This window comes from Vigna umbellata, chromosome 1, assembly GCF_029865625.1.
Source record: "Vigna umbellata cultivar VRB3 chromosome 1, Vumbellata_1.0, whole genome shotgun sequence".
Classification (NCBI taxonomy): Eukaryota; Viridiplantae; Streptophyta; class Magnoliopsida; order Fabales; family Fabaceae; genus Vigna; species Vigna umbellata.
The window spans coordinates 102,585,542-102,602,593 of NC_142165.1; positions in this window are offsets into that span (position 1 = coordinate 102,585,542).

Sequence of the window (17,052 nt, forward strand, 5' to 3'; positions counted from 1 at the left end):
AAATCAAACTAACAGTGAAAGATTTAATTTAATATTTTCAATTTTAGCTCTTAAAAAAGTGAATTTGAAGCATAAGTCTCACTTTAGAGCTAGCTTCCCAATTCAAGGACATTAGCGTGCTAGTTAAACTAATACTAATAACTAAAATAATATTAATTAGTAAATAATATAGGGACAATTAAATCTCTCTTTTTTTATTTTAAAAAATATTTAATTTAAGGTCGATTAAATAAAATATACTTTCAATATCAATTTAATTTGTGTCAATGTAGTTAAAGTTAACGAAAGTAATTTAAAATAAAATTATCGTAGTCTCTTCATCGTTAACAAAACAAAATATAAAAAAAAGTGGATAAAAAAATAAAAAACAAAACATGTACTTTTAGACTGATATACTAACTTATTCTATTATTATTAGAGTATTCCCAATTTCATCATAATCTTTGTAAACCTTTTAATTAGAGCTTCTTTGAATCGTGTGGTGTTTTTTTTTTTTTTTAATATAAATGTTATGCTTAACAGTATGTTTGGTCCTTATATTTGAAATACTAATTTAGTGTTTTTCTTTTGTTTATTTTTGAGTCGTATTTGAAAAAGAAAAAACTCATTGTGGTTCTTTTTAATAGTTTATAGTTTAACATTATTTAAGGTTGGTCCTTATATTTGAAATACTAATTTAGTGTTTATTTATTTATTTATTTTTTACTTATATTTAAAAAAAAACTCGTTGCGGTTTTTTTATTAGATTCTAGTTTTAACGTTATTCGAGGTTAATGGTACAGTGTATGTTAGTGTTAGAAAAATGATAATAAAGAACATGATGAAGAAGAAAAATGTCTACTGCAAAATAATAATATGTGTTCCTTTTTGAAGATATAACAAATCATTAGATGGATCACATTTTTATAAATATCAATTTTTTAAAAATTTATACAAAACAAAAATTAAATACACTTTTACGTGAGTTATTGTGTTTTTTTACGTGAGTTATTGTATTTGTTATACGATAGATTATATTTATGCATAAAAAATAGTAAATAGAAATAAATATAATTTGAATAAAACAATAAACAATAATAGGTTTGATTAAACTAAAATAAATATAATAAAGGTAGAAAATTGTTCACCCATAAACAATATTTAATCATAAAATTAATATTTCGTACAAATATGACTATAATAGGATTATTTATTTATTAAATTATATTAAATTAAATATTTGTAATAGTTAAGTCCTTCCTTTTCTTTTATGTTTTTTTTTTCTACGTGATCCTTCCATTATATTAATAATAATGTTATTAGATATTGATTTGGCATATACTAAATTATTTTATTATTCTTTTTCATTCTCATATTTTTTTCCATATTAAATATGCTAGGTAAAGGAGAGGAGAATGGAAAGGAAAAATAGACATGGATCATTAGTAGGAATGAAAATGTGAGGTGGGTCGATAAACCTACAAAAAAAAATGTATAATATATTGAATATTTTAGTTCATACGGGTCAATGATAAATTGTCCCATAGACTTAAATTTTAAAAGTCCATCCATATTGGTACTTGTGTGTGTTTTTTATAAACAACTTATTCATTCACATTTAGGGTGTTGTTGCTCGCTCCACCATCACATCTTTCTCTCTTCACTCCTATTTACTATTTTGCTCCTAAGTAAAAATTTATTTTTAGGGTTATTATTTTTTAATTTTACGTAACCTTTAAATGGAGGTGACATCCTTCAACGGATGTCAACATCCGTTTAAGGTAAAACGGATGTCGACATCCGTTTTTCCTTAAAAGGATGTCAAAGGTTACGTTTTTTATTTTAGGGTTTGTTTTATTAGTTTATTCTTTATTTTGAAAATATTTTAATAATTTAATTTAAATGTTTTGATTTATTATTTTTGAATATATTTTAATATATTTTAATAATGTGAGGAAAATGAAGAAGAATGAAACGAAGAAGGAGAAGTGAAACGGAAAAGACAAATGGGTTGTAGAGTAAAACGGAAGACAAATTGTTAAACAGAAATGAGAGATGAAAAGATTGGGTGCAGGGAGTAAAATAAGAAAACTAGGTTTGAAATAAATTAAAATAGTAAAAGTAAAAAAAATTTATCTGAAAATATAATTGAAATTAAAAAAAATTGGAGAGGTAGAGACAGAGGAAGAAAGATGTAGTGATGGTGGGAACAACAAACTCACGTTTATTCTCTTATCTATCTACAAGTAATTCATTCATTTATGATAAGTCCGTTAAGAGATAACCTCTATGTTTGTTTTGATTTAGTTCAAAAATATTTTTATTTTTAATAAATTTTACTTATAATTTAATAAATTGTATAATTATGAATATTATTTATTGAAAAAAAATAAACTTATAAAATTTATTATTTCTATTAATTTAATAAAATAAAAGTAAAATTATTAAAATTCTTATATGTATCACAACGCAAACATTATATAAACCAAAGAATTTAGTATATATTTCTTATACAGGTAAGGCAAGTTTATACTATACAGAAATTATATACAGTATTGACTACTCCCTTATGATTTGACAAAAAGGGCACCAGCTGAAAGAAGTACAGGAAACAAAAGTTCATAAGACACAGTGCATAAAAGACATAAAGGTTCATAATGTGTCATGGACAAAAGGCACAAAAACAAAAGTGTAGGAAATTGAAAAATTTAGATACCCATCTTCAGAGCCACAAGCTTCTGCAAATCTCAGGATCAAATCTTCTTTTTCAAACAAGAAAAAAATGGAGGGGAAGGTTGCAACACCACTCACATCAAAGATTAGAGAAAAATAGCATGGAATAAAAGGAAAGCACAAATGAAGAAAAAGAAGTCTCAGGAAACATACCAAACATAATCTTAGGAAACATATATTGTAATTGGGACACGAAGAGCAGTCGAAGGTTTTTCTTCATTTGACCAGAACTCAAACATTTGTTACATAGGTAGTTTGGGCCTTCCCTGTTTGAGAGCTTGTTTTGGTAAATTTATAAGACGAAACACACAGTCTCAACCCCACTCCAACTTTGTTGTTTGTTGTATTAACAAATGAGCATTCATGTGTTTTCTTACTTTTCCTATTGAAGATAAAAACTCATCAAGCTACAACAGTTGGTTCTGTTGGACCTTATATTGGTTTAAGAGCTACCCTACTCTTTTCTTCAGGTACCTCTTTCTCTTTCTCTTTCTCTTTCTCCCTTTCTCCACCCCAGAGAAAAAGCCCGTTTTATTTTTCCATAATCTGACTTTTCCTCAGACATTCTGTCTCTTCCTGCTCTCCAATCAAAACTTTTAGCTCACCATTTTCCACCTAATTATCTTCCAATCTTCCTATTCCCAACAAAAATAATAATAAACTCATCTTTTATGATTACTGTTGACCATTAGCTACATAATTTTCAACTTCAACTATTTTACTTGGTCAAAAACCAGTCATCATTAACCGTAAGTTGGTTAAACAAAAGGAAAAAAAGGGGTTAGTTAAAGCCTAAAGGTGTGTGCTCTCTTTAATTCAAAGTATACATATATATTGTATTGTGTACTATTAATGAGTGTTTTTAAATTAGAATAAAATACTGTAATAAAGTTATGTTATGTGGAAGTGTGCTGAGTTATTTTTGAAAAATAATGTTTTTGATGGTGTGGTGTAAAAGGACTGGTTAAGGAGGGAAGTGGGCTTTTGGGCTTATGGGCCCTCCACGGGTGTAACAGTTGGATTGCATTAATGAACGAAGATTAAGGAGATAAGCAGTTGAGCATCCCAAGAAAAAATGAAATTGGGAAGCGAATGAAAATGTTAGGTATTTGGTGGTTATCTCCAAAACTTTAACCTCGGCCCAAGTGCGTATTTTCAGTGTAACCAACCTTTCAAAATTCCTGCTCCTTCTGCTTCGTTACAAAAACCTAACTACTACAGTGAGAACGGCTACACCCAACTTTCCTGCTCCCGCAAAACCCTCTCATTTATTAAATATTTAACTTTATTACATTTAAGTTACTTATATATATATATATATGATCGGTAGACTTTTAAGTATTATTTTAATTCAAATAAATATTTTAAACGCAAACTTTTATTATGTTCAGTCTTTTTTTTTTCTAAAGACTCCTTCTTTCAAACCTTTAAGAGTGGTCCTCTTTTGAATCATATTTTAATTATCATAAATTGGAGAAAGAGACAAATGGATGCAAATTTCTTTTCAGTGTAGTGTGTCACGTTGGTAAGGTTTTGGCATTAGATAAAGACATATCTTCGGTCAATGGTTTTAATTTCTATAGGGATATTTTCAAAAATAATTAATTAAATGGATAGATATAATAATATACTTTTATTTAAGGAAATTATTTTCATTTAAAAATAATATAAAAGGTAACTCCTAAAATTGTTATCTTATTCAGCTGTTAGTATTCCGTAGAAATGCATTTAATTGATCAATTAACACCTGAATAAAACCCAAATTTAAACATGTTATATTAAGACTGCTTAATTTTCACCGTTATTCTAAAAATAAAAATTGACAATAACTGTTACATAAAAATATGTAACAAATTAACATATTACTAATATTTACTAAATAATAATCTTCACTTTAATATTTAACTATATAATTAACCAATGTGACTGAAACTTAGGTAGAATTACAATCGAACAACTTCTGTTACTGTATTGAAAATACCAATATATATATATATATATATATATATATATATATATATATATATATATACCCAAACTTACAAAAGTGAAAAACTCTTTAAACCTCAAATCATATTGATTGTTATCAACTTGTATCATGCACACATTGATAATAAATGAATGGAATGTGACATGTATTTAATATCATGACATCATGAGTATATTGAAATATATACAGAATATAATAAATATAGAGTCGGGTGGTTAAATATATCCATCAGACTTGTTTTTATTTTGCGGGTAAATTTATATGAATTAAATTGATTATTATATATATAATAGTGAATTTCCAATATAGTTTTTTATTTTTATCTTAATATGACATTATCATATTTGTTATAAAAAGTAATATTGAAAATTCGTATATGTCCAACATAAATATAATACAAGAGAAAAGAGTTATAAATTTATTGTTTTAAGATTTTTTTATTAAAAATTGTACAAGTCAGTTATGTGGATTGATCTTATAATACATTTATATTATCTTTTGTTAATGAAATTTAAAAAAAAATATAATACTAATCAATGGTATTAGAGGTGTTGTGTTGTTGTGATAAAAACAAAATAATAATATTACTACAATAATAATAATAAAGTTCAAAATAAAGGTAATTATACATATTTTAATGTAAGGAAAATATGTCAATGTAAAAGGGATTCAATTTTGAGAGATGAAAAATAGTGTCAATCTTTTACGTGGATTAATCTCAAATCATTGTGTAATCTTTCTCTAATAAATCATTCCTAAAAAAACTATAAGGGATATTATATTACATGTTTTTACTGAGGGCAAATGTATCGACGTAGAAGAAACTCAACCTTAAAAAAATATTATTGAAAATCTAAGGTGATACTTTAACTCATGGGAGAATATATGAATGTAGAAGGGACTCGTTGAAGTTTTGGTGTAGAATTGTTCTCACGTTGGAAGTTGAATGAAAATAACTTAACTGCACATATCAAGAATTAGAAATCCACAAGAACAAATGTAATAATCAGTCACCCATTACAAATATTTAGTCTTTGATCCACAAAAATCCCAACTTTGCTACTCCTTTCAATGTTTACAAAATAAAATGTTTTTCACGTTAGTAAATTAATACACAGTTTGCAACATAGCTTTTATCAGTACTCATTATAACATCGTTATCATAAGGAATCACATTTACTAATTTTAATAAATACAAACACCACATTAAGAAAAACTAAAGAATTATATGATTATTATACTTGTTAAAAAGAGTCATGTTAGAAAAATCAAATGAGTTTAAGTAGAAATGAAAAACATAAGTACCATAAGAGAAAAACTCACATTTATTATTTTGAGATTTTGGATTAGTTGTACCAATCATTTATATGGGTTGGTCTCATTATACACTTATGTTATCTCTTCTTAATGATTATTCCTTTTAAAAAATCATTAAAAATCATTAGTGGTATTAAGGTTGTCGTGACATAAACAATAAATAAGTAAAGGTTGTTGTGGTAAAAAAACAATAACACAACAATGTTATTGCAACATCAATAACAACATAGCTATAAGTAAATGTCATTATATATGTTTTCATTCAAGGAAAGTATGTTAACGTAGAAGGAACTTACACTTGAGGATTAGTCTTAAATCATTTATGTGGATTAGTCTTAAATCACATTTAGGTAATCTATCTCTAATGAATTCTTAAAAAACTAGTAGTGGTATCATATTACATGTTTTTACTCGAGGGGAAATGCATCAATGTAGAAGAGACTCACTTTTAAGAAAAAGATTGTTAAAAATCTAAAAGTGATACTTTAACTCATGATTGTAAAATGAATTCACCTTTATGAGAAAAATGGTTGAAAAAGTCTTACATGAAATAAAAACGAGAAAATTGAACAATATAAATAAAAAAGATTTATAAATTTATTGTTTTAAAATTTTGAATTAAAAATTATATTAATTCTTTATAGGTGACTAGGATAATAATAGTATTTTTCCTCCTTAGATATAATTAGATTATGTTCTCTTTTCTTTTTCTACTGTGATATTTGAAAATTAAATAAAAATCACTTAACTATACAATGAGAATTTCACAAACACAAATGAAATTATCAATCACTCGTTACAAATATTCAATCTAAAAAATTTGAATATCTAATTGATTCACAAAATAAACTCCAATTTGGCTACTCCTTTCAATATTTACAAATAAGATATTTTTCACGTTAACAAAATAATTAACACTTTATAACATAGGTTTTATCACTACTCATTAATTATAACAGTATTATTAGAAGAACCACATTTACTAATTTTAATAAATACAAACACTAAGTTAAAAAAAAAACTAAAGAATTATATCAAAAGCTTATTATAAATATTTGAAAAAAAATGGTATTAAACCATTTTTGTAAACACAAACATAACAAACTCATTTCACTTCTAACTACGAACAACATTAAACAATCATTTTTAAAAGGCGTCGTTCATTGGAAATTAATATCAACGATCAGAAAATAATTATCTGAATCCTACTTTTTGAATGATATTATTAATTGATGGAAATCGAATTATCCGAAATTAATAGTTAATATAACGATAACAGTAACACCATAAAACATAATATCAGAGGCTTATATTAATTTTATAAAGTAATAATTTCTTCATCTTCCTTTTTTCTACAGTTCACTAATTTTTTACTTGAATACCCTTCTCTTATGTGATATAAAACGAGAGAAAATATAATTTATAACATGTTTTAAATTGAGAAAAACAGGAGCCTACAATGAAGACAAAATACTATTAGTTAATACTTATAGTATATTTAAAAATAATGGGATGAGAAGAAGTTTTGGCATATTTTGTTATATTTTTAACGGACGTTGAAAGCACAATAATAATTGGAGATCGAAAAGCATATATAAATGAAAATGGAGCGTAAATAGTAGTATTGTATGGTGAGATGTAGGTGGGGAGAGTAGGGAAGTAGAATCCAAAGGGAGAGAAGAGAAAAGTAATAGAAAAAGAGAGAGGAAGGAGTTTGGAAGAAGGAGGGACCCGAATGGAATTATGGTGATTGACGAAGGTGAAGAAAGGAAGAGAAAAGAGGACAGAGGTTGCTTGCGCAAATCTAGCTAATCTGGGCTTCTGGGCACCCAGTGGAGAAAGAAAAGGATTGAGATTTGAGTTGAGGTGAGTTCAGAGAGAGAGAGAAAGACGAAAACACAACACAACACAAGACACAGAAAGCACAAGAGAATTATCTCCATGCTCGAACCGTACACAAAAAAGGCACACCAACCATTCATTTTCTTTTGCCCACGTTATGTTTGGCCAGACAATCACACTGTCTTCCTTCTTCACCTCTTAGCTACCACTTACCTCGCCTCTACCATATTCCACCACAACCCCTTTTCACCCATTCTTCTTCTCTCACTCATGCTTCCATTTTCGCCACCACTCCGGGGGAGCCCCTCGCTCTGGTGCCGCCACCACCACCACCAAAATATGCTCACAGACTATGGGATCCGACCACAATGCTTTCTCTTTCACTCCACCATCCCTCCCAGGCAAAAGGGTTTCGCTCAACTCCAATTCTTGCCTGTCACTACGCTCTTCTTCTTTTTCTTCTCCTGATTATACATCATGCTGCTGCTGGTGATATTGGCTAGATGGCTCAATCTGTTAGCTTAGTGGTATTAGCATTTAGCACTTAGCATTGCTATTATTTTTGTTTACTTACTCTCTTTGTAACCAATGTTAATATGCCAGGAGTGGATATTTCAAATTCAAACCAAATCTTATGTTGCTTTGCTACATTTCTTTTTTCTTTTATTGTTTGTCATGATCTGAGTTTGCTGACTGTTGTTTTTTGTTTTGTTTTGGGGTTTGGTAAAACGAAACAAAATTTGTTTTTTTGCCTGTGTGTGTTTTGAATTGAAGAAGGCCTGGGAAAGAAAGCAAGGAAGGAGGTAGACATTACTTGGTTTGAGCTTTGGGTTGCTACATTTTTGCAGTAAATGGGGATGCACCTAATCCTGTAGGATTTTAGTCAGTGATGCTTTAAATTTTGGGGGTCCCTTGAGGTACAGACTACAGACCCTTCAACGTCCAAACAATCTTTTATTACCGTTTCAAATTTAATGTCAGTCTTTGCTTCTGTCTTTTTTGCAAATTTTATTGATTTTTCTTGGGCAATGTGGGGCTTCTTATATTAATAAGGGGGGGTAAAAAAGGAGACCCATTTCTGATAAACCAGTAGCCTCAATCATCATGGTTTAAAAACTTTAGATTAACAAGTTGTCATTAGCAGCTCCCTTGGAACATTTTTATGGATTGGTTGAATTGAATGCGTTAAATAATGGTGTGTTGTTTTAATCTATATTGTCCAATCAGTGTGTGTTTATGAGGGTTGGTGAGGTGACAATGCAACAGGTGAAGTAGGGTCTTGGCTTGCAAAACACTGAAATTGGCAGTCCAAAGGAGCCTGTGTTGAGCACAATCATAGAGCATTTTATTTTATTTTTCTTGCATAGCGAATTAACTGGGTTAGTATTAGTAACGCAAAAACAGACACAGAGACAATGAAAGTTGAGCTTCGGGTGACGAATGCTTCTTTAGTCTATTTGCAAGTGTCCTATCAATTATGCTCCCAAACTCTTCTTTTCTCTCAATCCTTTTAGTTTTAGTATGCACGTGAAAGTGGGGATTCTGCCCTGCACCATTAAAAGGAATAAAGCTTCAAATTTTAAACCAAAATCAAACGAATATGATTCTTCCTCCGAAATGGACGTGTCTTCTTTAAACCACGGATCCTAAGCATTCAACTAAACTAAACCATCTTGCTAATTTTAGCTTCTCTCGGTTCCATAATTTTAGAAACTGACTCCTTTCGGTCCCTTTAGTTATACCCTTTACGCCACAACTTCAATTATTATTAATCTTAATCAGCATTTAGCGTGATACCAAACAACACCTAACCAATCATTCTCTCTTCCCAAATTTTCATACTTATAATGTCTGTCATCTGTTTCATTCTATTTTTAATTATTTTCTGTCTCTAGTATTATAGTCTGCTTTTGTCTCTGATATACTGTTTATAGACGTTCCTATCAAGCGTTTTCTTTATTTTTAATATCTCTCTTTAACGTTAGGATTCTTTTGGTAAAGTAGTTATGTGGCTAACTGCTGATTTCCTAATATTTTTTTCTTAACTCTCTCTTGGGCCTTGTGCTACCCTTTTAACATGGCATTGATGCAATTAAACCCCTCCTTTTCATTTCATATGAACTCGTTGAAACAGAGAAGCAACAAAGGACAAAAAGTAAAGAAAAACATCACATGCACTCGTTGAAACCAGCATATGCATCTTTGCACATGAACTACAACAACTTTCCAAACAAGCCTTACCGTTTCCATTTTCAAGTCAGTAGCAGAGTAGCTTTCACATACCAAACCAAGGATTTAAAATAACCAAAAACGATCGAGCTGAAAAGGGTCACGCTTCAAAGTGACGACAGATCATTGATCTCGGTGTGTTAGATAACATAACACAGGGATCAATTCCACTCCACAAAAATCATGATATTCTTATGAAAAATCCCCTTTTTTATATTTATTTCTTACGTAAAATTATGTAACTCTTTTTACCTGTTATCTGAAAAGTGATTAGAATAGTGTGATCGTAAGGAACCAAGTGGGTACGGTCCCATCGACCACAATTTAGAAGTACTTTGTACATTGTCTTCATAATGAGTTCGTTCCCTGCTTCTCTTTTTGTTTCCATATTGGACTTGTAATAAAGATCCATGTTGCCTTAGCAACTTTGAATTTTGGAGTCAGGTTTGGCCACGTGACTTGATCCCAACAAAAATTTCCATATTAATTGGAAGTTAGCAGTAGCAGTGTTCGAACTTCCAAGTTTAGGTACCAGAAAAGTGAAAAGAGAAAAGAAACTTGCAGAACAAAAGCATATATTTTTTTATCAACAAGTAATACATCATTTTGTATTGTAATAATGAGAGCCACTGAGTGAAAGCTTAATTATTTGATTCATAGTTGTTTATTTTCATCTTGATTGCCTCAAATTTTAACAAAGTTAAATTCAATGACAGTTGTCAAAGCCAGTGAAAAAGTACATGCTATTTGAACCGAATAGCTTGACTTAATTATAGTATCATCAGTGTTTGTGGGCAAATTTCTGTTCTTTCTCAATAAGGATCTTATTAATGAGTGTTTTATGATTACCAATTACCGTAAGAAATAAAAAAATACCATTTTTACTCACAGTTACAGTAAGGGTACATTACAAAACATAACAGAGCACATCGATTACTGCTCCTGCACTTTTTTTACTTTTAATATCCCAAAGAATACCAATGACATTATTTTTCATATACTTTATGGGAATGTTTAAATTTATTAATTTTCATGACATATAGTTTGGTTAAATAAAAAGAGAGACTGAAAACTTTCAATGAATATCAAATGATAAAAGGTAAATTAAAGGAAGATATTGGAACCCATTTCACTGTTCCAAAAGAGGAAAGCAGATAGAGAAAAGAATAGAGGCAAAATAGTGAGACCACAATCACAATAGGATATGCTACATGTGCATTCAATATGTACATATATAGCAGTAAAATTGAACAGACAAGGAGAGAAATATTTTTCTTCACACTAAAGCACAGCATTAGAAAAGCCATACTTAATGAAAGGATTATTGTTAATCATCTACATCTAAATTTTCAGCATTGCTTCCTTGAGTAGTATTACAAGCAATAATGTTAAGTTATGGTTATGTTTAAACTCGATGCACTAAATTAAATGGCATTAACAGTGCAATATGATATTAGAATTGAGGGGCTCTATATTTGTGATTTGAGGAAGTGAATCGTACAGTGGTTTTATCTATGAAATTGGGCTGCAGCCTACAAAAGCTAAGGTCCAGGAGAAGGGACAGGCACCATTTACGGCAAAATAGAAAAAGAAAAAGAAATCCCAACACGTTAAAGTTTAAACTGCACATGAGGGTGCAGCAGTAAATATAATCATCAATCAACTTTATCAGAAATCTTTTTCACATTTTATTTTCTTTTGTCTGTCTTTCTTTTTATCATTTTATTTGTCTGCAAACATCACCAGAAATTCCAAAAGGAAGCCATAGAGTGCACTTGATATAGTGCCTTTTTATAATGCATTCTTCTTGTGAATTTGATTAACTGAAGTATAGTTTGTGATGTGTATTCAATTCAAACATATGCCACTACAGAAAGTAAATGCCTGCATAGAATGATATCAGTTTCAATGATTCGCATATTGAAAGCAAATCAGGGTAACCAGATACGTCAGAAGATTGTTCATGGGAAAAACTACCATTGGCTTTTAGCTTTAGCTTTGTTTGAAGTGATATACGTGTCCCTTACTCACTAATTCTGGGTTAATAATTGAATCATTTTGATCTCAACATCAGTGACAGACAGTGGCAGTGGACTTTACACATAAGAAGAAAAGAGAAAATAGGTATTGGCAAAAGAAAAGATATGCAGAAGGAGTAGGAGGCGCGTGAGAGTGAAGTTTGAGATAGGGTTGTGTTATTATTAGATAGAGAATATTGAAAGTGAAGGTCGTGCAAGGACGGCTGAGCAGGCATAATGTAAATAAGAAGAAGTTGAAAGCAAGAAAGTGAGATTTTGTGGACCAGAATTATTGGAGAAGAATGGATCTTAGTTTTATTATGTTTGGTTCCTTAAAGGGTGAAATGAGGAGCAAAAGGGTTTAACTATAGTGAGAGAGTTAACCAGTTATGCAGTGTTATGCAGTATGGAATGAAAAGTGTTGTTGTGCACATTTTCATGCTCTTTCATACCATTATCAATGCTTGATTTAGATTTAGTATAAACAGAGACACACATCATGCTGCCTCTACACCTAGTTATCTTCATTTCTCCCCACTTTTCCATCTTTGAGAATTTGGTCTGAGACTGCAATGGGGGCCTCATGTTAAAGCACATACAATCGACAGTGACTTCCTAGTGCCACCTTTTTCTGTACGATCATGCCTAAAATACGACCAATGGTCCATCTCATGTTCAAATCAATAATAAAAATAAATGATTCTTTTAAGAAATAGACTTTAAATGTAATTCAATTTCACAAAAGTTATAAACAACAAACAACAAATATATTAATATAAGTTTTAAACAGACTCTAAAATTACGTTAAAAAATGAACTTTAAATCTAACTCAATTCCAAACAATTAACTTTTGAAAGAAAAGTTTGCATTCACTTGTACTTCAAATTGATCTTACCTTTACTAACATGAGACTTCCAACACTTTTCTTCTACAAAAATTTATACATGAATCATGGTATCGTCCATATTGAAATGTGAAATTACATGACAGTTTTGTCCCTTATAATATAAAAAGAAAAAGAAAAAGAAACTACAAAACAATGTCGAACTATTTGGACATGGTATAAGAATGTCCATGATTCAATTTCGTGGAACAGTGTCTTGTGATAGCAAGGCATCCAACAATATAGAGGTAAGGTTTTTTCTTTTGTTTTTTTTTTGCTCCCACAACTCCATGGGCCCAACAAACACCCATAGCTGGTCTGGTGGCCTTACAAATTTGCTGCATAGGCCTGGAGTATGCATTACGGTTTCTAGATGAAATGTTGGAATAAAATATTTCGTCTTTGAATCTGTTTGAAGAATGAGTTTTTTTTTATAGTATAATTGGAAGGAGAAATAATTTATATTTATAAAAAATGTAAAATATTTTATGATAAAATATGTTGTTTGTATAATTTGTTTAAAGAAATTTAAATTATAGGAATTGGATTAATTAAAATTAGATGGTTTTAAATTTTACCTTGAAAAAGTAAGAATTTTTTTTCCTCGGTTAAATTTTGACTCGAATATCGTCCATTTAACTTCCATTTAGACGATGTTGACTTGGACGAAGTTAAAGGATCATCCACACAACACTACTGTTTAGGTTGATAATGTGTTTATAGGTTTATCTATAGGTTAAAGTTAATGAAAATTATTTTTTACTCAGTTATCAAAGGTTATCTTTGGACAGAACATTCCAATGTTACTAAACTTTTGTTTAGATTTTCTCTATTAACATTAGCGATTATCAATTGTGATTATTTTTAGTTGAGATTGTTTTTCAACTAACATTGATCAAGACGTCATTCACTTGAACATAATTCTCAATCAACATTAATTAAAATTTTCTTGCATGACTATTTTTTTTAATATCAATCATGATTTTTATTTAAGTCAATAAGACTATTTTTTTTCCAGATACAAGAAAACATTTTTACTCAACATTGATGTGAGTTATTTTTTTTATATTACTAAAACCTTTTATCTTTCTTAAGATTTTGTTGATCAATATTGTTTGGACAATTTTTCTATTAATGTAAAAAAAAAAATCGACTGAATCTCTTGTGGTTTTGTTGTGGATTTTTCACTTAGCATGCCTAGTGCTAACGAATGGTAGTTTTATATTCAGAGGTAAATGTAATATTTTATCACTAAAAACTTAAAATTTAATATATATATATATATATATATATATATATATATATATATATATATATATATATATATATATATATATGTATTGTATCGAAAATGTTATATGTTACTTAAATTAGCGGGTTGAAAAGAACGTATCATCTTTTAGACAGTTTTATTGGTACATGGCATTGATACTGACAGTGAAGTTTCAATGTGCCTCACTATAAAAAGCATATGTAATTGTAAGGTGTAAATTACTCCTTGCATCTGCTTCAATCTAACATGCAGCAATGCCACTTTTTGTATTTGGGTTTGAGTTTGGGCCTGTATCGGTTTGGGTTTGGGCCCGTATGGGCATAAATTGCAAGAGAAGCAAGGTCCACGCTAACTAAAGCAGGACATGTTATGACAGTTGACCCCAAAAGTGGAAAACAGAGAATCTCACATTATTGAAATCGATATGGCACTTGGCAAAAAGAAAAAAGGTTGATAAGAACGAAGAGGTACAAAAGAAGCTATCATGAATTTATCATTGAAACACTGTTAAGAGAATTCAATAATTTCTAATCCACCAGACAAGATAAATTATTGTTTAAATTACAGGCTAGCATATCAGATTTATATACACCCAATTATCAAACGATAACACAATAAAATCTATTCAGAAGCACTTCACGAAAAACATCCAAGTCTGATGCTTTAGAAAGGAATATAAAATCGAAAGCTACAAGCTATTTTTACTGTGATAAGATTTATAATTAAATATATGGTTAGTATTTGACCTATAGTTTTTGGTAGTTAAAGTTATTGTTTTTGTTTGTTTTGTTTGACTTGAGTTTTTTCTTTTCTCAAATGTGTTATGATTTAACATTTGAACCTACTAATGCATGATGCAGGTTTTGGAATTGACCTTGGGTTATTGGGATTAGACCCTGCAGCACTGAGGAAATTTGATGGTACAAAAGAGAAGAAGTGGGTTGTGGGGAGTGTGGTTCTTTATGCTCTAATGATTGAGATCATGGATGAGGAAGTACAATTTCTATCTCAAACATATGTGTGTGTAATAATGCAGAGGAAACTTAGTTTTGAAAGGCAGATAAATGGGTGCTACTGTGCACTGCAGTGGAATCAATCATGAAACCAAATTTTAAGAATCTAAATGGGGTTTTGGTTTTGGCAAGGAAAGCTAAAATTACAGTGAATTAGAAAGGAAATGTGTTTTATAGCCACCCAATGGTGAATAGTGAGAAAAAGGTTGAAGGGGTGAATCACTGTTAAAGGTTTGTGTTTTGAAATTGTTTCCATCCAAGTATGCGTCCGCACATACAAATATTGTTTGTTTGAGAAATTTTGTTTCATATAGTACATACACACACACACACACACATATATATATATATATATATATATATATATATATATATATATTTTTTATTTTTTTTAAGGTAACACAATGTAGATAATATTTACTTCGATAGTATGGTTTTTTTACAGGTTATAATTCGGTTTTCGAATAACTAAATCTTGACTTGAATTTTTGTGAATTTAATGAAATTGTAGTTTAAAATTTGGATTTTTGTGAAATCGAGTTATAAAATTTTTTTAGTGAATTTCGTTAAGATATATTTCAAAATTTTGTTTTCGGATAATTGAATTCTGACTTAATTATTCGAAGAGTTAAGTTCTGACTTAGTTTTTTCGTAATTTTAAATTAAGTCAGAATTCGGATAATTGAAAACTAAATTCTAATATATATCTTAGTCAAGATCATAAAAATTTAATTTCTCAAAATACAATTCGATTAAATTCATGAAAATTCAAGACAGAATTCGATTATCCATCCGATAACTAAATTCTGACCTATAAAAAACCATGTTATTCACACAGTGGGCTACTTTGAGAAATAAAAAAAGCAAAGTATGCAATGTTTAAAATAATTTCATTGGTTTGAAGTTTTATCTATCTTAATTTTATCTTAAAAAGTATTTTAAAAAAGAAAAAAGAAAAAAGAAAAAGTATTTAAAATATATTTAACCTTAAGTTTGAAATAATATGTAATTATTGGATGTAATAGAACAAAAGTTAAAATGAGAGGAAGGGAAGAAATGAACCTGGTTGGTTGAAGGAACGAAGATAAAGAATCAAGTTCCAACAAGAGGAGGATGGAATGGAAGAAGAATAAACGCACTCCAACGAAGATTTTGTGTCTGAAATAATGGAGATTCCCACGTTACCACTACATATCCACTGTTCCATCAATTTCAAAATCTTTTCTAACTTCTCACCAAATATCTTTTACCTTCGTCTTAATAAACTATTATATCAATTTCTGTTATCATTATAATAAAGATTTTAATTAAAAGATTTACAAACTAAGAATCTCATTTGAACGAAAGGAACATGACCCAATAATATCCTAAAGCAGCAACTGGGTTCCATTCCCTGAGCCACTCATCTCATCACTCAGAATCACGATAATCAAACATACTTTTTGTAGAAAATGGATAAGATATTCATCCATACATAAAAACTAAGTTTGTGATATATTTCTATAAACGAATATTTTAATCATTTTAACTGATCGTTAATGAAATCATTCTTTATATTTAAATAACCTATTTTAGTTTAATTCAAAATCCTTCTAATCCATTTCCTTGATATCCTAAATTTAAATCCTAAGCAGAGGATTTTCAGCCACAGATAATTATGATGTGAATGCAGTGTCTATTAATTTTGAACACGTTTCAAAAGAATTTCTCAGGGCATTCCGGATCCATAATTGAATTTGTGTTTGAGCTAGTTGTCATATCCTAACTAACTTTTA